The following is a 25,420-nucleotide window of genomic DNA, read 5'->3' on the forward strand; positions in this document are numbered from 1 at the left end:
CCCACCGGGAAAAATGCTTGAATACCTGAATTAATTCATGTAAACTGTTCTTAGCTCTCCTGGGAGAACAGTATTGAAAATGGAATGAATAAATACATTTCGAAGCTCGTCATTCAGAACAGGCACTGTCCTGTCCAGGCATAGTTTAGGAGTGCATTGACCTGCTCTAGCTACATTACATTTACATGGTCAGTCAGAGATGACCTGATCACACAGCTGGTAAATGAATGTCAATGCCTAAAGCTTATTATTGGAAACACATGCAATGCATTCCACTGTGGAATCCACCTAGATACAGAAATGTTTTGCAAGAACGCATGGATCATTGAACTTATAAAAGAATCCCAAGCAAATACCGATTGCTAAGAAACAATTTCCTGAAGAGAATGTAGCTCCTTGGAAATGAATGCACATATTTGAGATGTTTAGCGTGAAGTTATGTGTAACTAATCCTAAAGCCCATCCCATTGGTGGGTGAGGTCTGTTTCGGGTCATTCTCTCTGCAAGAAGCTCCCCAACCCCCCTATCTGTCCTGTCTGCCTGTCCAAATTAGATTGTAAGTTCTTCTGAGAAGGGACCATCTATTACATGTTATGTTCAAATCTGTTTTTATTGTATATCAAAGACAAAATACAAAGATACAAAAGCCAAGAATATCAATATCCACAAACAACAAGTTTCATAGAAACAATATCCCACCCCAACCCGCACCCAACCCACCAGAACCCCAGAACCCCCCCCCCCAAAGAGCCAAAGAGGAGAAAGAGAGAGAAAAAAAAAAGGTAACAGGACCGAAAGCAACCAATAGGTCTCAAACACTCTTGTAGCCCTGGAGACCCCCAAATTCCCCTCCCCCCATCTTTTACATGTTAAATGCACAGTACTGCGTACTCCTTTCAGCTCTATAGAAATGATAAATAGTAGCAGTAGTCTTTTATTTGCAGTAGCTACATGATATGATGTTCAAGTCACTCCTTACATAAAGAATAATCTTTGTATAATCATTTGTATACCTTTCTGGACTTGCTAAAACACATTTCTTCTCCCTTTCAACGTATTCTACCTTCTAGAGCAGTGTTGTTCAATTCAAGGCCTGGGGACCAATGGTGGCCTCCGTTCTTTCTGATTCTGATTTTTCTTCCCCCCTGTTACTCTGCTTCTCTATCCAAGCTCAGCACAGAAAGGGGAAAGTGGATAGGGGAAGAGCCACATGTTTGGAGGATAATGCATTTCTCAATAGACAAAAAGGAATGCATTTGAAAATGCTCACAACCTTGAGGATATAACCTTCCCCCAATGAAGTTTTAAAAGTGGGCTGGTGGGGATGGATGTTATTGGCACGCACTGGTCAATGGTGTCGTGGTCCCACATGAGAAAATATTTGGCAGTTCTCCTTCAGCTTTTTAGAATCCAAAGCGGCCCAGCTAATGAAGACCACTGAGAGATGAGTTAACTATAAATATATACTGGTTTCCTAATAGTTATTAGTATGTTGCTGTGTGTGACTGCAAACCTATATATGGTCATATGTAAACTTCAGAGAGGTGTATATTCAGACATAAATGTTCCAGAAAATAAGGAGTCCAGTAGCCCAGCTCTCCTGAAACCTACAGTCACAGGCTTGAAGTAGAGAATGGGGACAAATTTATCCTTGTAGGATCTATCTCCATTCCCGCCCATCCCCGTGAGTTCTGTCCCTGTAAGAACACATGGGTCATTCCTCATGGGTCAAGCTCTGTCCTCATCTTCACAAGTGTTCAAGGCTTGTGCAGATGAGGACAGAGCTTGCGGGGATGGAGTTCGATCCCTGGGGGGATGGTGACAAATTTGTCCCCATGTCATTCTCTAGCTTGAAGCATGTGGTAAATGGCTTTTCACATAAGAACATGCCAGCTTCTGCAGCATTATAGAGCCAGGAGAACAGGTGTTTCAGACCAGGACAAACAATCTACATTAGAGGTCAGATAAGAACATGCAACACTGATAAGTAAAAATTGGGTTCTTCTGTATCACATCAAGAATTGCATTCCAGGAAAACAGTCAGATGTTCTCTCAGGGTTTCCACAGCTGGCATCATGCTTGTTGCAGGTTTCAGCTATCATGCTAACAGTCTGCAGTTTGTCTTTGTAAATAGTAAGTCCACTGATTTGATTGGGAACAGGGCAGTCCTTTGGTCACCAATTTCAATTTTGGTGGGAAAATCAGTTGGTCTCTTTTTTCCCCATAGAAAGGAAAAGTCTCTGGTGAGTTTAATGATGTTATCCCTGTGAAGTCGGGTTATTACATTACATTAGTGATTTCTATTCCGCCATTACCTTGCGGTTCAAGGCGTATTACATCCAAACTAAAAACAAGAATTACATTTCAACTTTGAAGTAATAGAATAAACGATGAGATACAATTTTAAGGGATAATTATGGGTTTTAGATAATGTTTGGTAATTAGAAAAAAAATTAGAGAGTACTAAGGGTTTATAGAGTGTTGGATGTTGGGTTAGGATTGTTGTGCTGGATAGGTTTAACGTGTTTTTTGAAGAGTATGGTTTTAATTTTTTTCTTGAAGGTTTTGTAATCTGTGGATGAAGATAACAGAGTGGTGAGTTGTTTGTCCAACTTAGCTGTTTTGGAGGCTATTAAGTTGTCATAGAGTTCTTTTTGTTTGACATTTTTGGATGGTGGGTAATAGAATAGTGAATGGGTTCTTCTGTGTCTGATGGAGGAGGATTGATTTAGTCTGTTATTCCAGTAAGTTGGGCTTTCTCCGTTGATAGCCTTGTAAAGTAAGCAGTAGAATTTGAAGTTCACTCTCGCTTCTATTGGAAGCCAATGCGAGTCATGGTCTGCCTCTGTGATATGGTCATATTTTTTTAGTGAATAGACAAGTCTCAGGGCTGTATTCTGCACCGTCTGCAATTGCTTCATCATGGTCGCGGGACATGGTAGGTATAGTATGTTGCAGTAGTCCAGCATTCCAAAGATTAGAGATTGTACCAGTAGTAGGAATTGCTTCTTTTCGAAGAATGATCGGATTTTTCTCAGATTTCTCATGGTCATGAATGATGTCTTTATTATTTTGTTAATTTGGGGTTGCATGTTACAGCTTCTGTATATGTTATATGTTCTCTCAGGGTTTCTGCAGCTGGCATTGTGCTTGTTGCAGGTTTCCGGGTCTCGCTGCATCTTGTCAGGTTGAAACGGATGTTTCAGCCATCATGCTGCTCCATAAGAAGCTAGTAACATATCACTGGAGTGGCTGATGTTAAGTGCTCCAGCTACTAAAATCTTAGAAAAAAAAACTCAGACTACCTGTAGTTATGTGCACTAGGGCAGGCTCAGAGCCCGAAACACTGAGAGAAAATATAACCCAACTTCACAGGAAGAGCATCTTTAAACTCACCAGAGACTTTTCCTTTCTATGGGAAAAAAAGAGACCAACTAAGGCAGGGGCAGAGGTTGGTAGAGCGGGTGAGGATGGAGGTGATCTGGTTGAAAAATCAAGGTGAATCTTGTCATAGAATAACTCTGCCATCATCAGGGGGGGAGTAAGAGGGAATTGGAGGTGGGGGCACTTTGAGTAGAGTTGAGTGTGCCAAAGAGATGGTGAGGATTAGAGATAAGAGAGTAAGTTAAATGAGTGTAGTATTCTTGTTTGGCAAATGAGAGAGCAAACTGGAAGGATGTCAGGAGGAATTTAAAGTGCATGAAGTCAGCATGGGTGCAGGACTTAAGCCAAACACATCCAGTAGATTGGGCACAGGATCACAGGTAGCGGATATTGGGGGACAGCCAGGGCTGGGGTTTAGCGCATCTTACATGATGTGAAATGAGAGGAGTGGGGGTATCTAGAGCAGAGGAGAGAATGGTGTTATAGGAGAGGATGGCTTCATTAACAGACTTGTATGTTATAGTAGTTGAAGGGAGGGATGAAACAGTAGTGAAAAGGGTGTCAGGGTCAATAACCTAAAGATTCCTAAACATGTAGATAGTGATTGGCTGGGTCTTGGGGGAGGGTGATGAGTTGTAAAGGTTAAGAGATGATGGTCAGAGAGAGGAAGAGTTGAGGTGCAGAATTTGATGGTAGAGCAATTGGAGAAGATAAGGTCAATGCAGTGGCCATTCTGGTGCATAGGGGTGGTGGAGCACAGCTTGAGATTGTATGAGGATGTTAAGGAGAGAAATCTGGAAGACATCATGTGCATTACTTTCTTTTCCCATCTCACTGCTGGTGTCCTTCAACATTTTACATGGACTCCTGAGGAAGGCAACTATACACGCCGAAACACAGACCGTGTAGGGTCCCATCTACCCTTCGGCTCTACACCTCTACATAATATGCCAGAATCTTCAAATTGGTTTAACAAATGCAAGAGACATTATTTCATAGATCAGCACCTACCAGAGCCTATTTTATATTGTGTTGTTACATATGATTTATTGTTTTATTTATTTCACTTGTTTTAAATAAAACCTGACAAAGTTCCAGCTCAATCACTTCACTTATTCCTGTTTTGTCTAAGTGTAATTGACATGAAATAGGTGCCTAACTGTAGCCACCTATCTTTTTAGGTACCCAAGTACATAATCTGTCTCTTAAAACCTTCTCTAATCATCATGGATCATGGATCTCAGCGGCTACCTTCAGAGCCTACATAGATGGCTCAAGATCTTGCAGCCATAATCTTCATAAGTTCATATTATTTATTTATTTTCAAAATTTCTATACCATTTTTTCCAAAATGGTTTTTAAAGAGTTACATACATAAAATACAGAGAATCTATACAAAATAAAAATAAGAACAGACAAATTCAGTCTTACATAAAATCAATTGCTCAAAGAAATGAATTCCTTTCTCCACATTTTTGAATCTGGCCAACAAGGCCATTCCATAGCTTGACTTCTGCACATGTGGAAGTCATGACATTTGTTTCCACATATTTAGGGTTAGCCTTTGTTTTCAGCAATAAGGCACTTTCAGAACGCAGGGATCTTTGTGGTTGATAACGAGACATCATATTCTTAAAAATTTCAGGCATCGTACCATATACAAATTGATGGCATAACATAATTGCTTTGTATTGAATTCGAAACACGATTGGCAACCAATGCAATTGTCAAAGATATGAAGTAATATGCTCATATCTTGATGTTCCAGTTATCAATCTAGCTGTGGCATTCTGAACCACCTGCAATGCCCTGCACCTGGTCTTGGTTATTCCCAGGTACAGGACACTGCAGTAGTCCAGCCGTGAAAAGACCATTGCTTGTACAACAGCATGAAAGTCAGATGGTGATAGCATTGGTTTCACACGATATAATAAGTGTATCTGTGCAAAACATATTTTCACTGTTTTTTACCACTTGACTACTCATAGTAAGTCCTGGGTCCAATTTTACTCCAAGCACTGTCATTGACTCCCTCACCACTAGTACCTCATCCATCACTTTCAATGTTTTTGGCCAATTAACCTAGTCAGATTTCCCCACAAATATTTTAATAATTTAGGTATTTTAAATATTTTCAAATTTACTTTCATAGTTTCCATACTAAAAGAATTGTTTTAACAACGTTCGTCTCAAAAATGCTCCTGATGATCAGAACATAAATAATTCTGATCCTTTTCTCTGTTAGACTTCACTAGTTCCACTTTATTTTATGGACAACTAATAGGCAAAGGATTTAATAAAGGCAGTAATGCTGACTTGTAAGTAACTTTTCTCTCCGAAGCTTCAGTAAGTGATGTATTAATTCAGTGAACCAGGCCTTCTTCAGTGGGAAGGGGTAAAACACGGACCTGATGGACCTCGCGGATCTAAAACTGCACGTCCTTAAAAATCTGAGGTCCGCGCCACTTTTAGTCTCTAGCTCTGACAGACCTCTATGACAATTTAGCACTGACGGATCCGTCTCAGCATAGGGAGGGAAAAGTATTAGGATCCGTCAGCGCTAAAATGTCATCGAGGTCTGTCAGAGCCAGAGACTAACTACAAGTGGCACGGACCTCAGATTTTTAAGGACGTGCGGTTTTAGATCCGCAAGGTCCGTCAGATCCGCGTTTTACCCCTTCCCTTCTTCAGCCAAGCAGCCCACCTCTTTGCAATTATGTTTGGCAGTGATTAGGCATTTGACTTCAGGCACGGAGAGATCAGCCAAAATCCTGGGTACTGAGAGCTGGCACAAGTTTTCACAACCTGTGACTCACTGGCTGTAGATCAGGAAGTTTAACTATTTGGCAGGCAGCAGACAGGTTTATCGAATGAAATCAAGAAGGATTCAGGCACTTGCTCTGTAGTTTGTTCTTTTAACGATCTAGCTACAGGGTTTCAAGGTTTTGTTGCCTCTAGGTAAGTGGTCTGATTTACCTTATGTCTGAAACCAATGGAAATGCAAAACAGCTGCATTGCAAAAACTGTTTGGTGACACATTAGTTGTGTTATAGCTTGAGGCTTTGAGTCTGTTTAAGGTTTATATTATTTTTATTGTTTTGAGGGCTCGTGGAATTTTTGAATCCCAGCTTATGTTTTTTGTCGGTTTTGAGAGCTTTTGAGTTTGTTTCTAGAAATAAATAACCTTATTGCATTACACCAGCATATTAATATTGGGCCACAAATTATACTTCTTATAAGCCATAGTTTTATGCCTTAAGTAAGCATAGAATGTTATAATGCCTCTGTATCACTCAATGGTGCAACCTCACCTTGAGTAGTGCATTCAGTTCTAGTCTCCTTGTCTCATAAAAGATATAGCAGCAATAGAAAAGGTTCAAAGAAGAGCGACCAAGATGATAAAGGGGATGGAACTTCTTTCGTATGAGGAAAGACTAAAGAGGTTAAGGCTCTTTGGCTTGGAAAAGAGACAGCTGAGAGGAGATATGATTGAAGTCTTCAAAATCCTGAGTGGTGTAGAACGGGTACAAGTGGATCGATGTTTTTGTACTGCATCAAGACTTACAAAGACTAGGGGACACTCGATGAAATTACAGAGTAATACTTTTAAAAACAAAAGGAGGAAATTTTTTTTTTTTTTTCTCTCAGTTAAGCTCTGGAACACATTGCCAGAGAATGTGGTAAAAGCAGTTAATGTAGATGGGTTTTAAAAAGGTTTGGACAAGTTCTTGGAAGAAAAGTACATAATCTGCTATTGAGATAGCCATGGGGGAAGCTACTGCTTGCCCTGGGATCAATAACATGGAATGTTACTACTACTGTATATGGGTTTTTGCCAGGTATGTTTGCCCTGGATTGGGGCACTGTTGGAAACAGGAAACTGGGCTAGGTGGACCATTGGTCTGACCAAATATTGCTCTTGTTATATCAGGGGTGTCAAAATCCCTTCTCGAGGGCCGCAATCCAGTTGGGTTTTCAGGATTTCCCCAATGAATATGCATGAGATCTATTTGCATGCACTACTTCCATTGTATACTAATAGATCTCATGCATACTCATTTTGGAAATCCTGAAAACCCGACTGGATTGCGGCTCTCCAAGAGGGACTTTGACACCCCTGTGTTATATTCTTATTTAGGGAGGCCCAGGGGGGGCTTAGCAAGGAGGAGGGAGGGTGCACCAGAGCCAAAATTCAGCAGAGGCCCACATAAGAGTTATTCAACCTCATCTGAATATCAGACCAGTACCGAGTTACCATATGGCTCCAGAAAAAGGAGGACGGATTGAGACATCCAGGTTTTACTTCCATTGCGGTCAGTGGAAGTAAAACCCGGATATCTCAATCCGTCCTCCTTTTTCTGGAGCCATATGGTAACCCAGTCTTGGTCTGATATTCAGCTGAGGTTGAATAACTCTTATGTGGGCCTCTGTTGAATATTGGCTGTGCCCACATAAACTCTGGGCAGCCAGGCCACCTGGCATTATGTCCTGATATACAGTACCAGGGCTTGGACATGGCCCAGCACTGAATATTGGGGCATAATTCAGTCGGCAGCAGTCAGCATTTAAAATAAACATTGATTGCCATCAGCTGAGTAGGGGGGGGGGGGGGGGTGCGTGTATCAAGCTAGTCCAAGTGCAGAATGATATACAATATAGTCACCCTATGTGTTAAAGGCTTGGGAGAAGAGCCAGACTTTCAAGTTTTTAAAAAATCTTCCATGTGTCCATAAATCACCTTATTGTAAATGAGTTTACTCTATCATATAATATTACATTAAAACATTTTAATTAGTCTACAACTAAATCCAGACTGTGCAAGAGGGAATCATTTATGTTTATAATTATGTTAGTACTATAATTTGTATAAATACCCTTTAGGAAATGAGATAACAGGAACCCTGATAATAGTTTCCTACTAATGACCAGACTCGTTTATGATCTAAGACTGAACCTATAGAGCAGAAACAGAAAGAAGTCTTGTAGTTCTTTACTCCTCTGGGCACTTAAATGGATCCTGGGGAAAAGCCATGGAGAGGACAGTAGCAGAGTTAAATATAACTCTCTGGAGTCACATGAAATGTTATACCATGTCCACCCCAGAAGAAAACTGAGCATGATGTCACCGAAACTAAATTGCTTGGCTGAGTATCACATGAGACTTAAAATATGGGGAAGCTATGATCAGCTTGTTAAGCTTTGCTCTGGTTACAATTTGCACAGAGCGAAATAACCTGCTGTCTGCAAAAGTGGACCTCAGTCTACCATTGAAGCCTTGGCAACCAGGGTGCAGAAAGAAATCCGTATGTCTCACAATGACAAGACTACGCTATATGGTCCTTGATGACATACAGTCTGAAGCAAGCCTCCGACCTGTTCATATGCTAGCCCATGGAAAAACCAGATTGATATCAGAATTTAAATCAGCCAACTTTAGTGACTGCACATGATCAAAATCTCAGGGGGAGGAGGGTTGTTCTGATTGTAACAACCTTTTTGACAGATTGCTTCCATGCTAGAGTGATAAAACACAGTCAATCATATGTAAACATTAATTTGTAAAAGATATGCATTCGTTGAAATGACTTAGCAATTGTCTTTCATTTCCCATCATTTTATTATTTTCCCCTGAAACAGGGAAAACAAAACCCTGACATGCTGGATTTCTTGTGTGTTAATAATGTGCACTCTTCCAAAAGTGCCCGCTATGTGCAAAGAGGGTGCACTACGGCACTCTCTCCCATTATGATATGCATGTACAATTCATTGTGCCTATGCTGACCATGCTCATGTGCATGCACTCTGTTGGAAGAACTCATGCTTTTTCAGAACAAGTGCACAATTTTAACATTGTTCTTTCAGGACCATAAGGATCGTAGGCCAATTTTTGTGGTTTTGACGACATTTTTATGGTAAAAAGGGCTTGCAGATGCCAAAAAAGTGATTTTTTTTTTGTGAAATATCATTATTTTTATTTAAAAAAATCACACTTCTGGCTTATGGACAGTGTGGCAAGTGAATCTTCTCGTCGATCTAGCAACGACGCTAATGAATGAATGTCGGAACCAGTTTGTTTACATAAAGGCAGTATCATATGGAATCCGTACATATCAAATTTAGAACTGTAGACTATCCCAATCAAAATTTATAGGATTTTAAAGTTATGGGACAAATATGTCCCTTGGTCCTGAAAGGGTTAATTAACAGCAATAAAGAAATAAAAACCTGAACAAAATGAAAATGCCTGTAAATGACACACTAAACAATGCAAAATGAACGTTTTCAGAGGGATTATGACAACATCATTCTGTCTGCCAATGTTTCCCAAGCTGGTGACAGAAAGCAGGAGATAGATGGGAGAAGAGATGCATGCTTGAAGGACAAGATGTTTTTCAATAGAACAGAAAGTGCATTTGGAGATGCCTAGACCTCCTTGAGGATACCCCAAATGAAATGTTTAAAAGTGATTCATTACTATTTTAGTATGGCATCATTGATGTTGCTTTTTCTTTGTAATTCCCTGTCAGTGTTTTTCTTAAATTGTAAATAAAAATTGCTAATACCCCCCCCCCCAATACACACATACTTTTACAAAACTGTAGCGTGGTTTTTAGTGCCGACTGCAGCGGTAACAGGAATTCTATGAGCGTCAGAGCGGTTGCCACCATGGCGGCACTAAAAACTGCGCTACAGTTTTGTAAAAGGGGGGTAAAATGAAATAAAACAGAAAAAAAAGTGGGCTTGAAGAGAGGATGTTATTGTCACTTGCTGGTGCATAATGTCACAGCCCCACATAGGAAGATATGTATTTGGATTCAAAGTGGCCCCGATTTAAACATTAGTGAATACTTTAACTCAGGGGTAGGGAACTCCAGTCTTCGAGAGCCGTATTCCAGTCAGGTTTTCAGGATTTCCCCAATGAATATGCATGAGATCTGTTTGCATGCACTGCTTTCAATGCATATTCGTTGGGGAAATCCTGAAAACCCGACTGGAATACGGCTCTCGACAATCAATCGCTTCCATCTGATCTTGATTAATTTCTTCCTTCACTCTCAACAGTTGTAGCAGACGCTAAGGGTCCAGATTGTGTATGTGGGACTGCTCCTAATTAATGAGCTGTTCCCGGAATTCTAACTGGCGGTGAACTCTTTGCCATTTAAAGCGAGCCCCCCACTTAATAAAAAATCCCCTTACTACTGCCTTCAATGCGTCCCACAAGGTCGCATCAGAGGACCGGAGTTCCCTATCCTTGCTTTAACTCAGGGGTGTCCAATGTCGGTCCTCGAGGGCCGCAATCCAGTCGGGTTTTTAGGATTTCCCCAATGAATATGCATGAGATCTATATACATGCACTGCTTTCAATGCATATTCATTGAGGAAATCCTAAAAACCCGACTGGATTGCGGCCCTCGAGGACTGACATTGGACACCCCTGCTAACTGATAGAATCACCAATCAGTCTCTGATCTCAAAGGATAATCAAATCCATTAAAAAGGGACTTATATTTATCATATGGACATCATGTAATCCTTAAATGTCATATCTCATTTCCTAATGTTCTCAATCATTTTTATAATGTTTTATGTAAATAAAAAAACAGTGTTCCCAGTCATGTGATTGCATGCAAAATACAAGCCCTCCCCCTTTACAAAACTGTAGGGCAGTTTTTAGCGCTGGCCATGGTGGTAACAACTCTGACGCTCTATGGAATTCTATGAGCATTGGAGCTGTTCCACCGCCCTACAGTTTTGTAAAAGGAAGAAGCAAAAACACTTATCTTCTTGGTATCCATGAGATGCTTTAATGCAGTGGTTCCCAACCCTGTCCTGGAGGAACACTAGGCCAATCGGGTTTTCAGGCTAGCCCTAATGAATATGCATGAGAGAGATTTGCATATGATGGAAGTGATGGGCATGCAAATTTGCTTCATGCATATTCATTAGGGCTAGCCTGAAAACCCAATTGGCCTGGTGTTCCTCCAGGACAGGGTTGGGAATCACTGCTTTAATGAAATCACCAATATGTCCAGTCCTAAATACTCACCATTCACATATCCATTTTTTTTTAAAATTCTTTATTCATTTTCAAATTTACAATAAGTGTAACAATATATCCAAACAAATTAACAATAAATATAACACTTAAAATCATCAATATCCATTTGATGAACATAGGGCAGGGGTAGGGAACTCCGGTCCTCGTGAGCCGTATTCCAGTCGGGTTTTCAGGATTTCCCCAATGAATATGCATTGAAAGCAGTGCATGCAAATAGATCTCATGCATATTCATTGGAGAAATCCTGAAAACCCGACTGGAATATGGCTCTCGAGGACCGGGGTTCCCTACCCTTGACATAGAGTGTAACCCCAACATAGCCAATGTTTCAAATTTAGAGAAAGTCTGCATCAACGGGCTGAAATCTTCAGTGAAAGTAATGTTTTACCCCACATATTTAGGACTAAATTGAGTAAATGGCATCCAGATTTGGGCACTGAAAAAAAAAAAAAAAAAATACACACTGAGCATTATTCTATGAATAATGCTCTAAGATGAGCACATTTATAGAATAGCATGTCCAGTAGGATTCCCCAATCTTTAGGTGCAAGGATTTGTACCAGTGTCTCGCAAACTTTGCGAGCCAGCGGCACCCTAAATTGGGGGCCGTGGCTTGAGGGCATCCAGAAGTGCTTAGACATCAATGCAATGATGTCACACACACGCATGACATCATCACGTCGCCATCCACGCATGCACGGATGCCCTCCAGATAGGGCTCTGAGATGACAGGGGGGAGTGTGCTGAAAAAGAAAAGGTGTGGAGAGGAGGAGAGATGCCAGGGAGGAGAGATGTCAACCAATTGCCTACAGCAGTGGTTCTCAACCCCCAGCCAGTCAGGTTTTCAAGATATCCCTAATGAATATGCATGAGAGAGATTTGCATACCTGTCACTTCCATTATATGCAAATCTCTCATGCATATTTATTAGGGACCTCTTGAAAACCCGACTGGCTGGGGGGGTCCCCAGGACAGGGTTGAGAACCACTGACCTACAGGATGTGCCTCTCGCCGCAAGAGGCCCGTCCTATAAGCAGTCAGCTGGCGCCTCTCCGCCTTCCCAGCATCTGACGGCACACCTGGAATACCATGCACCACACAGTTTGCGATACACTGATTTACACCAACTGAACCCTGGTATAAAACCCTGCACCTAAATTCAACATAGAGCTCCCCAATTTTACAAAAGTATATGCATCTTAGTGAATGCCTCTGATCCGGCCATGCCCCCCTTTTCAGTTGCACAATAAAGAATTCATGCACATCTCTTTATAGAGAAGCACTTAGCAAGAAGTGTGTGTAAATCCAAATTGTTGGCAACAATTGTTAGCGCCCAATTAATAGTGCTAAAAGGCTTAATTATATTGTGTGTGCAAATTGGCCAAGTGCCTAAATTTGGGCATGCAATTTTAAGTACCATTTATAGAATTCCCTTGTGTTGTGTGCAGGAGGGGGGTGGTCCGCCCCGGGCACCATGTTGGTGGGGGCACTGGCACCCCTCCTACTCTCCGGCCCCCGCCCGTTCCATTCCTTTCCGCCACGCGCACCCCCCCTTCCCCTCTTCCCTTCCCCCATACCTGTAGATGAAGTTGATGCTCACTACGGTCAACAACGTACTCTTTATGATTCCGTCGGCTTTCCTGCTGACATCACTTCCGAGTGCTGTGCATAGGAAGTGACATCAGAGGGAGAGCTGACAGGGTCGCAAGGAACATGTCGTTGACCGCTGTGAACAACTTCAACTAGCGGGATCAGGGAAGGAGCGGGGGGGCATGACAGGGAGTGGGGAAGGAGCGGGGAATGGAGATGTTACTGATTGTGTGTGTGATTCACATATAGGTTAAGGCAAGGAGCACTGAGTAATGCATACCACCCTAGTAGTGCAACAATTTTATATGTTTTTAAATTTTTTATTAGATTCCTTATGTATCATCTTCCTGTGGTACAATCAAAATTGAAAACAAAAAACAAAAACTGTGGATACAGATGTTCTGGAGATAATTTATTAAACACTGACATATAAAACCATGAAAATTCAATTTAAAAAGTACAATGATAAAAAATATGGTGATAAAAATCAACCCGGACCCTACACGGTCCGTGTTTCGGCAAACACGCCTTCCTCAGGGGTCCAATGATTTGCAAACTCACATATAAACAATTGGACTGAAAACAGTCTATTGTCTTTAAACGTGTGAGCAAAGAACACCGCAGACAAGCTGAAGTAGCAAAAAAAAAAAAAAAAAATCAAAATTGAGCCAGAGTTCTGGAAAGTTTATTCATAGATAAAAGACAAATTGCATTACTTTCAGAGGTGTGGTGTCCCTGGATTTCATCTAAGGCAGTGGTCTCAAACTCATGGCCCGGGGGCCACATGCGGCCCGCCTGGTACTATTTTGAGGCCCTCAGTATGTTTATCATAATCATAAAAGTAAAATAAAACAGTTTCTTGATCATATGTCTCTTTAGCTATAAATTACATATTATTATTAAAACTTAGCCAAAAGGAAAGATTTCTAAACTATAGTTTTACCTCATGCAAAATTGTCATTTCTTTAATAAGACATTAACTATTTTTTCTGAGGCCCTTCAAGTACCTAAAAATCCAAAATGTGGCCCTGTAAAGGGTTTGAGTTTGAGACTACTGATCTAAGGGGATGAGAAATCAGACCATATAACTGGGCCCATGATGTTCCTGCCTCTAGGGAAGAATGGAGCAGGGGAGTAGCCTGATGTTTAGGGCAGTGGACTGCAAATCCCATGGCAGCTCCTGATGGTAGTCGGCAAGCAGCTTAACCCTCCATGCCTTGGGAGAAAGCAATGGCAAACAATTCTGAGGGTGAGGGACCTAAATTTTGGTGACCTATATAGCATCCAAGGGTAAGTATTTTTCCAGCAAAATTCCATTTGCAGAAAAAAGGTGCTAATGCCTCTGCATGTTTTTGTCCATGATGTGCATTTCAAAGCAGAAGTACTTTCATTTAAGAATTCTTGTGAGGTTTCTTTACCCAGATGCAGAAGGTTTGAAAATGACCTCCTATCTTTGTATAGCCTAGTAAAGCCAAAGAAATAAACATCTGCTACCAACACAGATTTGGGGCACATGTTTAATAACTAGTCATTTCAAATGCTTAGGTTTTGTGACGGATTCAGGCACGAAGAGGTTTTAAAGACAAATCAAAGGTCAGGAATATAATTGGAGTCTTTCTTGGAAAATGAAAGAGAACAAAAGATCATAAATTAGGTCAAAAAAGGAAATGACTGCATCCTTAAATTGGGTGTCATAAACATTAACTATGAGGTTGCGCCAGTAAAGACATAGGCACAATTTCAGTTGAACTTTCAACCATAATAAGTTACAGACCAAAAATGCGATTATGGTAATGTGCCTTGCAAAAGTCTTTTTCACATGCTGCAGGAGTTAGTTTCAATTGCACGACTTACAGTTTGGTTGTGTGAATATAAACCAATGAAGCCCACTGGGGATTGTCAGAGCTTGTATTTGGCAGCTCTGTGTTAAATCCATAGATTATTACCCTCCAGTCCCAGGAAATGCATGCACAGGCTCATTTTAAGACTTTTGCTGCCATTATAATTTGGAATAATCTACCTGTTTCCATTAGGACTGATATCAATTACTTAAGGTTTTGTAAAAATTTGAAAACTTTTTTATACGACTTGTTGTAATATTCATGTTATGATGATATTTTAATTATTGTTTTTGCATTTTCCCATAGAATTTACTGCCTCTTTGAATGTAAATTGCCTTGAACCTCTTTGGTATAGTGCAATTAATAAATTGGGTAATAGATTAGATTTAGGTTCCCAAATCAATGCAGATGTAGTTAAATATAGAGAATAACACAGACATTTTCCCGTCCCGTCGAGTTCTTTTCCTGTCCCTGCCCCATTCCTGCAAGCTCTGTCCTCATCTGCACAAGCCTCAAACGCTTTAAAATCATAAGTAGCAACATTCCAGAGCTCAGACTGTGATGTCATAATGCCTCATTCCACCAATGCTTAAGCTCCGTCATCATCTGCACAAGCCTCAAACGCTTTAAAATCATAAGCAGCAACATTCTAGAGCTCAGACTGTGATGTCATAATGCCTCATTCCACCAATGCCTAAGCTCTGTCCTCATCTGCACAAGCCTCAAACGCTTTACAAACATGTGTTAAGGCAAAGCTTACAGGAGTGGGACAGGAAGAGACAAAACTTGTGGAGACAGGACAGGGATAGGGACAAATTTGTCCCCCGTGTCATTCTCCTAAATATCATCTAAGACAGGACCTTTGTAAGAACACTTTTCTTTTTGTCATGATTACCAACTTATGCTTACACAAACTGTGTGCAAATAGCAAAAGAAAGTAGCGCCAAGATGTTTCCCATTTTGTATTTAAAGGGCAAGCACGATATAGATTCTTACTAAAATAGGGTAAAAGAGTCCAGATACTGGTCTACACTGCAGACATTATACAAGCTTGATGCACAATCGAGAATAAAAAAGCACATAGATGTTATTGAATGTGGACTATACAAAGGGGTGCTGAAAAATTCTCAGCCCAACCAAGAAGAGAATGACGTGGATATGGTTCAATCAATGATCTGAAACAATGATGATTAGTAGGGGCTGGAGCCTTATTTGATATCGACCTACATAAAAGTTCCCTCACCGATCTCCCATCCTCTGCTGCAAATCTAGCCGACTACTTCGCCACAAAAATTCGTAACTTGAAAACATCTCTCGCGACTACAAGCACTGACCCATCAATCTACCTACTCTAAAAAACGAAGGCTCAACTGCTGACATGATCTGGAATCAGTTCGAAAACCCAGATTGGAACCAATTCCTCAAGCTCTACTCTAAATATGCTAAATCCAACTACCTACTAGATAACTGCCCACTGACTATCATAAAAACAGCCCCCCTCCCATTCAAAGCGGAACTTTTCAACTGGGTCTCTCCCTGCTTGTCCACTGGTTACTTCCCGCTGAAACTCGGCCACATACTTGTGTCTCCAATTATCAAAAACTCCAACTCTTCAACCGCCAATTACAGACCCATTGCCAACATACCTCTCTTCCTCAAACTAATGGAAGGTCTAGTCAATCTTGACCTCATGACATACCTAGAGAAGTTTAACATTCTACATGACTCCCAGTCAGGATTTCGCACAAACTAAAGTATGGAAATCGTCTTAGCCTCGTTAACTGATCACCTCTTCCATCTGTTTCCCTGGGAAAAAGCGCATTTGACTTAAGAAGTGCCTTTGACCTTGTCGACCATGACATTCTGATTAGATGCCTTGACTCTATTGGCATTTCAGGACAGGTACTAACCTGGTTCACAGGCTTCCTAAAAAACCGCACCTATCAAGTCCACAGCGATGGGACTTTTTCCAATACTTGGTATAACCTCTGTGGAGTTCCACAGGGCTCCCCCCTCTCTCCTTCTCTGTTTAACATCTACATGGCATCACTGGGACACATGTTATCTGACCTAAAATTGAAATCATACATATATACAGATGACATTACTATTATCATCCCTATAACCTCACTGACACAAGAGACTGAACATCTCACTTCATCTGTTCTCACTATGGTAGAACAATGGACTACACCAGGGGTGCCCACACTTTTTTGATTTGCGAGCTACTTTTAAAATGACCAAGTCAAAATGATCTACCAACAATAAAATTTAAAAAAAACACAACGCACACTGTACGCATAGAATTGTTAATTATCATTCCTATTCCGGGTTTTTTAAAGAGGTCAAAGCAGATGACTCTGTGCACTGTCACCTCAGTAACAACCATACAAAAATAGACAAATACCTACCCTCTCCCTTTTTACTAAACCACAATAGCAGTTTTTAGCGCAGGGAGCTGCGCTGAATGCCCAGCGCTGCTCTCGACGCTCATTGGCTCCCTGCGCTAAAAACCACTATTGCGGTTTAGTAAAAGGGGACCATATTGTAAAATATAGACAGCAGATATAAATTCAGACATTTTGATCACTAAATTTAAAATAAAATCATTTTTCCTACCTTGTCTGGTGATTTCATGAGTCTCTGGTTGCACTTTCTTCTTCTGACTGTGCATCCAATCTTTCTTTCAGCCTGTATGCTTCCTCTCCTCCACACCTCATTCCCTCCCCCAACTTTTTCTTCCTCCCTCCCTGACCTTTCTTTCTTTCTCTCTTCATGCCCCCTTTCTTTTTTCTGTTTCTCTTATTTCCTTCTGTCTCCCTGCCTGCCCCCTTTCTTTCTTTCTCCCTGCCCTTCCCCAAGCCACTGCCACTGCTGCTGCTATCGGGGAACAGGACCCAAACCGCCACCAATGGATAACAGGCCCCAAAGCCGACGCCAACGACGCCCCATGCTCTCCCTGCTTCGGGCCGACCAGCATTCCTCTTCCTGATGTCAATTCTGCCGTTGGAGAGGAAGTTCCGCCCAGCCAGGCAGCGATTGGTTGGCCTGAACTTCCTTTCCGACGGCAGAATTTACGTCGGGGAGAGGAAGACTGATAGGCCCGATAGATCGCCAAGGCAAAGATGGTGAAGATGATGGGTGATCGACTCACTTTGCCTTGGCGAGCTACCCATCGATCGCAATCGACCTAATGGGCACCCCTGAACTACACAATTCAAATTAAAACTAAACCCAGAAAAAACTAAGCTTTTCCTCGCAAGTCCCAACCACAAACTAACAAATACCACTCTGAAATTAAACAGGCTAACTCAGTGATTCCCAACCCTGTCCTGGAGGAACACCAGGCCAATTGGGTTTCAGGCTAGCCCTAATGAATATGCATGAAGCAAATTTGCATGCCTATCACTTCCATCATATGTAAATCTCTCTCATGCATATTCATTAAGGTTAGCCTGAAAACCCGATTGGCCTGGTGTTCCTCCAGGACAGGGTTGGGAATCACTGAGTTAGCCTGTTTAATTTCAGAGTGGTATTTGTTAGTTTGTGGTTGGGACTTGCGAGGAAAAGCTTAGTTTTTTCTGGGTTTAGTTTTAATTTGAATTGTGTAGTAGTTCAGGGGTGCCCATTAGGTCGATTGCGATCGATGGGTAGCTCGCCAAGGCAAAGGTGAGTCGATCACACCATCTTCTTCACCATCTTTGCCTTGGCGATCTATCGGGCCTATCAGTCTTCCTCTCCCCGACGTAAATTCTGTCCGTCGGAAAAGGAAGTTCAGGTCCAACCAATCGCTGCCTGGCTGGGCGGAACTTCCTCTCCAACGGCAGAATTGACATCAGGAAGAGGAATGCTGGTCGGCCCGAAGCAGGGAGAGCATGGGGCGTCGTTGGCGTCGGCTTGGGGCCTGTTATCCATTGGTGGCGGTTTGGGTCCTGTTCCCCGATAGCAGCAGCAGTGGCAGTGGCTTGGGAAGGGCAGGGAGAAGAAAGAAAGGGGGCAGGCAGGGAGACAGAAGGAAATAAGAGAAACAGAAAAAAGAAAGGGGGCATGAAGAGAGAAAGAAAGAAAGGTCAGGGAGGAGGAAGAAAAAGTTGGGGGAGGGAATGAGGTGTGGAGGAGAGGAAGCATACAGGCTGAAAGAAAGATTGGATGCACAGTCAGAAGAAGAAAGTGCAACCAGAGACTCATGAAATCACCAGACAAGGTAGGAAAAATGATTTTATTTTAAAATTTAGTGATCAAAATGTCTGAATTTATATCTGCTGTCTATATTTTACAATATGGTCCCCTTTTACTAAACCGCAATAGTGGTTTTTAGCGCAGGGAGCCAATGAGCGTCGAGAGCAGCGCTGGGCATTCAGCGCAGCTCCCTGCGCTAAAAACTGCTCTTGTGGTTTAGTAAAAAGGGGGAGGGTAGGTATTTGTCTATTTTTGTATGGTTGTTACTGAGGTGACAGTGCACAGAGTCATCTGCTTTGACCTCTTTAAAAAACCCGGAATAGGAATGATAATTAACAATTCTATGCGTACAGTGTGCGTGTGTGTTTTTTTTAAATTTTATTGTTGGTAGATCATTTTGACTTGGTCATTTTAAAAGTAGCTCGCAAATCAAAAAAGTGTGGGCACCCCTGGTGTAGTCCATTGTTCTACCATAGTGAGAACAGATGAAGTGAGATGTTCAGTCTCTTGTGTCAGTGAGGTTATAGGGATGATAATAGTAATGTCATCTGTATATATGTATGATTTCAATTTTAGGTCAGATAACATGTGTCCCAGTGATGCCATGTAGATGTTAAACAGAGAAGGAGAGGGGGGAGCCCTGTGGAACTCCACAGAGGTTATACCAAGTATTGGAAAAAGTCCCATCGCTGTGGACTTGATAGGTGCGGTTTTTTAGGAAGCCTGTGAACCAGGTTAGTACCTGTCCTGAAATGCCAATAGAGTCAAGGCATCTAATCAGAATGTCATGGTCGACAAGGTCAAAGGCACTTCTTAAGTCAAATGCGCTTTTTCCCAGGGAAACAGATGGAAGAGGTGATCAGTTAACGAGGCTAAGACGATTTCCATACTTTAGTTTGTGCGAAATCCTGACTGGGAGTCATGTAGAATGTTAAACTTCTCTAGGTATGTCATGAGGTCAAGATTGACTAGACCTTCCATTAGTTTGAGGAAGAGAGGTATGTTGGCAATGGGTCTGTAATTGGCGGGTTGAAGAGTTGGAGTTTTTGATAATTGGAGACACAAGTATGTGGCCGAGTTTCAGCGGGAAGTAACCAGTGGACAAGCAGGGAGAGACCCAGTTGAAAAGTTCCGCTTTGAATGGGAGGGGGGCTGTTTTTATGATAGTCAGTGGGCAGTTATCTAGTAGGTAGTTGGATTTAGCATATTTAGAGTAGAGCTTGAGGAATTGGTTCCAATCTGGGTTTTCGAACTGATTCCAGATCATGTCAGCAGTTGAGCCTTCGTTTTTTAGAGTAGGTAGATTGATGGGTCAGTGCTTGTAGTCGCGAGAGATGTTTCAAGTTACGAATTTTTGTGGCGAAGTAGTCGGCTAGATTTGCAGCAGAGGATGGGAGATCGGTGAGGGAACTTTTATGTAGGTCGATATCAAATAAGGCTCCAGCCCCTACTAATCATCATTGTTTCAGATCATTGATTGAACCATATCCACGTCATTCTCTTCTTGGTTGGGCTGAGAATTTTTCAGCACCCCTTTGTATAGTCCACATTCAATAACATCTATGTGCTTTTTTATTCTCGATTGTGCATCAAGCTTGTATAATGTCTGCAGTGTAGACCAGTATCTGGACTCTTTTACCCTATTTTAGTAAGAATCTATATCGTGCTTGCCCTTTAAATACAAAATGGGAAACATCTTGGCGCTACTTTCTTTTGCTATTTGCACACAGTTTGTGTAAGCATAAGTTGGTAATCATGACAAAAAGAAAAGTGTTCTTACAAAGGTCCTGTCTTAGATGATATTTAGGAGAATGACACGGGGGACAAATTTGTCCCTATCCCTGTCCTGTCTCCACAAGTTTTGTCTCTTCCTGTCCCACTCCTGTAAGCTTTGCCTTAACACATGTTTGTAAAGCGTTTGAGGCTTGTGCAGATGAGGACAGAGCTTAGGCATTGGTGGAATGAGGCATTATGACATCACAGTCTGAGCTCTAGAATGTTGCTGCTTATGATTTTAAAGCGTTTGAGGCTTGTGCAGATGATGACGGAGCTTAGCATTGGTGGAATGAGGCATTATGACATCACAGTCTGAGCTCTGGAATGTTGCTACTTATGATTTTAAAGCGTTTGAGGCTTGTGCAGATGAGGACAGAGCTTGCAGGAATGGGGCAGGGACAGGAAAAGAACTCGACGGGACGGGAAAATGTCTGTGTTATTCTCTATATTTAACTACATCTGCATTGATTTGGGAACCTAAATCTAATCTATTACCAATTTATTAATTGCACTATACCAAAGAGGTTCAAGGCAATTTACATTCAAAGAGGCAGTAAATTCTATGGGAAAATGCAAAAACAATAATTAAAATATCATCATAACATGAATATTACAACAAGTCGTATAAAAAAGTTTTCAAATTTTTACAAAACCTTAAGTAATTGATATCAGTCCTAATGGAACAGGTAGATTATTCCAAATTATAATGGCAGCAAAAGTCTTAAAATGAGCCTGTGCATGCATTTCCTGGGACTGGAGGGTAATAATCTGTGGATTTAACACAGAGCTGCCAAATACAAGCTCTGACAATCCCCAGTGGGCTTCATTGGTTTATATTCACACAACCAAACTGTAAGTCGTGCAATTGAAACTAACTCCTGCAGCATGTGAAAAAGACTTTTGCAAGGCACATTACCATAATCATTTTGGTCTGTAACTTATTATGGTTGAAAGTTCAACTGAAATTGTGCCTATGTCTTTACTGGCGCAACCTCATAGTTAATGTTTATGACACCCAATTTAAGGATGCAGTCATTTCCTTTTTTGACCTAATTTATGATCTTTTGTTCTCTTTCATTTTCCAAGAAAGACTCCAATTATATTCCTGACCTTTGATTTGTCTTTAAAACCTCTTCGTGCCTGAATCCGTCACAAAACCTAAGCATTTGAAATGACTAGTTATTAAACATGTGCCCCAAATCTGTGTTGGTAGCAGATGTTTATTTCTTTGGCTTTACTAGGCTATACAAAGATAGGAGGTCATTTTCAAACCTTCTGCATCTGGGTAAAGAAACCTCACAAGAATTCTTAAATGAAAGTACTTCTGCTTTGAAATGCACATCATGGACAAAAACATGCAGAGGCATTAGCACCTTTTTTCTGCAAATGGAATTTTGCTGGAAAAATACTTACCCTTGGATGCTATATAGGTCACAAAATTTAGGTCCCTCACCCTCAGAATTGTTTGCCATTGCTTTCTTCCAAGGCATGGAGGGTTAAGCTGCTTGCGACTACCATCAGGAGCTGCCATGGGATTTGCAGTCCACTGCCCTAAACATCAGGCTACTCCCCTGCTCCATTCTTCCCTAGAGGCAGGAACATCATGGGCCCAGTTATATGGTCTGATTTCTCATCCCCTTAGATCAGTAGTCTCAAACTCAAACCCTTTACAGGGCCACATTTTGGATTTTTAGGTACTTGAAGGGCCTCAGAAAAAATAGTTAATGTCTTATTAAAGAAATGACAATTTTGCATGAGGTAAAACTATAGTTTAGAAATCTTTCCTTTTGGCTAAGTTTTAATAATAATATGTAATTTATAGCTAAAGAGACATATGATCAAGAAACTGTTTTATTTTACTTTTATGATTATGATAAACATACTGAGGGCCTCAAAATAGTACCAGGCGGGCCGCATGTGGCCCCGGGCCATGAGTTTGAGACCACTGCCTTAGATGAAATCCAGGGACACCACACCTCTGAAAGTAATGCAATTTGTCTTTTATCTATGAATAAACTTTCCAGAACTCTGGCTCAATTTTGATTTTTTTTTTTTGCTACTTCAGCTTGTCTGCGGTGTTCTTTGCTCACACGTTTAAAGACAATAGACTGTTTTCAGTCCAATTGTTTATATGTGAGTTTGCAAATCATTGGACCCTGAGGAAGGCGTGTTTGCCGAAACACGGACCGTGTAGGGTCCGGGTTGATTTTTATCACCATATTTTTTTATCATTGTACTTTTTAAATTGAATTTTCATGGTTTTATATGTCAGTGTTTAATAAATTATCTCCAGAACATCTGTATCCACAGTTTTTGTTTTTGTTTTCAATTTTGATTGTACCACAGGAAGATGATACATAAGGAATCTAATAAAAAATTTAAAACATATAAAATTGTTGCACTACTAGGGTGGTATGCATTACTCAGTGCTCCTTGCCTTAACCTATATGTGAATCACACACACAATCAGTAACATCTCCATTCCCCGCTCCTTCCCCACTCCCTGTCATGCCCCCCCGCTCCTTCCCTGATCCCGCTAGTTGAAGTTGTTCACAGTGGTCAACGACATGTTCCTTGCGACCCTGTCAGCTCTCCCTCTGATGTCACTTCCTATGCACAGCACTCGGAAGTGATGTCAGCAGGAAAGCCGACGGAATCATAAAGAGTACGTTGTTGACCGTAGTGAGCATCAACTTCATCTACAGGTATGGGGGAAGGGAAGAGGGGAAGGGGGGGTGCGCGTGGCGGAAAGGAATGGAACGGGCGGGGGCCGGAGAGTAGGAGGGGTGCCAGTGCCCCCACCAACATGGTGCCCGGGGCGGACCACCCCCCTCCTGCACACAACACAAGGGAATTCTATAAATGGTACTTAAAATTGCATGCCCAAATTTAGGCACTTGGCCAATTTGCACACACAATATAATTAAGCCTTTTAGCACTATTAATTGGGCGCTAACAATTGTTGCCAACAATTTGGATTTACACACACTTCTTGCTAAGTGCTTCTCTATAAAGAGATGTGCATGAATTCTTTATTGTGCAACTGAAAAGGGGGGCATGGCCGGATCAGAGGCATTCACTAAGATGCATATACTTTTGTAAAATTGGGGAGCTCTATGTTGAATTTAGGTGCAGGGTTTTATACCAGGGTTCAGTTGATGTAAATCAGTGTATCGCAAACTGTGTGGTGCATGGTATTCCAGGTGTGCCGTCAGATGCGGGAAGGCGGAGAGGCGCCAGCTGACTGCTTATAGGACGGGCCTCTTGCGGCGAGAGGCACATCCTGTAGGTCAGTGGTTCTCAACCCTGTCCTGGGGACCCCCCCAGCCAGTCGGGTTTTCAAGAGGTCCCTAATAAATATGCATGAGAGATTTGCATATAATGGAAGTGACAGGTATGCAAATCTCTCTCATGCATATTCATTAGGGATATCTTGAAAACCTGACTGGCTGGGGGTTGAGAACCACTGCTGTAGGCAATTGGTTGACATATCTCTCCTCCCTGGCATCTCTCCTCCTCTCCACACCTTTTCTTTTTCAGCACACTCCCCCCTGTCATCTCAGAGCCCTATCTGGAGGGCATCCGTGCATGCGGATGGCGACGTGATGATGTCATGCGTGTGTGTGACATCATTGCATTGATGTCTAAGCACTTCTGGTGCCCTCAAGCCACGGCCCCCAATTTAGGGTGCCGCTGGCTCGCAAAGTTTGCGAGACACTGGTACAAATCCTTGCACCTAAAGATTGGGGAATCCTACTGGACATGCTATTCTATAAATGTGCTCATCTTAGAGCATTATTCATAGAATAATGCTCAGTGTGTATTTTTTTTTTTTTTTTTTCAGTGCCCAAATCTGGATGCCATTTACTCAATTTAGTCCTAAATATGTGGGGTTAAAACATTACTTTCACTGAAGATTTCAGCCCGTTGATGCAGACTTTCTCTAAATTTGAAACATTGGCTATGTTGGGGTTACACTCTATGTCAAGGGTAGGGAACCCCGGTCCTCGAGAGCCATATTCCAGTCGGGTTTTCAGGATTTCTCCAATGAATATGCATGAGATCTATTTGCATGCACTGCTTTCAATGCATATTCATTGGGGAAATCCTGAAAACCCGACTGGAATACGGCTCACGAGGACCGGAGTTCCCTACCCCTGCCCTATGTTCATCAAATGGATATTGATGATTTTAAGTGTTATATTTATTGTTAATTTGTTTGGATATATTGTTACATATTGTAAATTTGAAAATGAATAAAGAATTTAAAAAAAAATGGATATGTGAATGGTGAGTATTTAGGACTGGACATATTGGTGATTTCATTAAAGCAGTGATTCCCAACCCTGTCCTGGAGGAACACCAGGCCAATTGGGTTTTCAGGCTAGCCCTAATGAATATGCATGAAGCAAATTTGCATGCCCATCACTTCCATCATATGCAAATCTCTCTCATTGCATATTCATTAGGGCTAGCCTGAAAACCCGATTGGCCTAGTGTTCCTCCAGGACAGGGTTGGGAACCACTGCATTAAAGCATCTCATGGATACCAAGAAGATAAGTGTTTTTGCTTCTTCCTTTTACAAAACTG

General features: G+C 41.5%; 1 protein-coding gene across 1 annotated transcript in view; it reads left to right on the plus strand.

Annotated features, from left to right (window-relative positions):
* Positions 1-6,260: 6,260 nt before the first annotated feature.
* MPG (N-methylpurine DNA glycosylase) overlaps positions 6,261-25,420 on the plus strand; it is a 67,262-nt gene continuing 48,102 nt past the window's right edge. The window contains exon 1 of the mRNA XM_033914124.1: positions 6,261-6,342. The gene's annotated coding sequence lies outside the window, so the exon portion shown is untranslated. The remainder of the gene's footprint in view (positions 6,343-25,420) is intronic.

This window comes from Geotrypetes seraphini, chromosome 11 (genome assembly GCF_902459505.1).
Source record: "Geotrypetes seraphini chromosome 11, aGeoSer1.1, whole genome shotgun sequence".
NCBI lineage: Eukaryota > Metazoa > Chordata > Amphibia > Gymnophiona > Dermophiidae > Geotrypetes > Geotrypetes seraphini.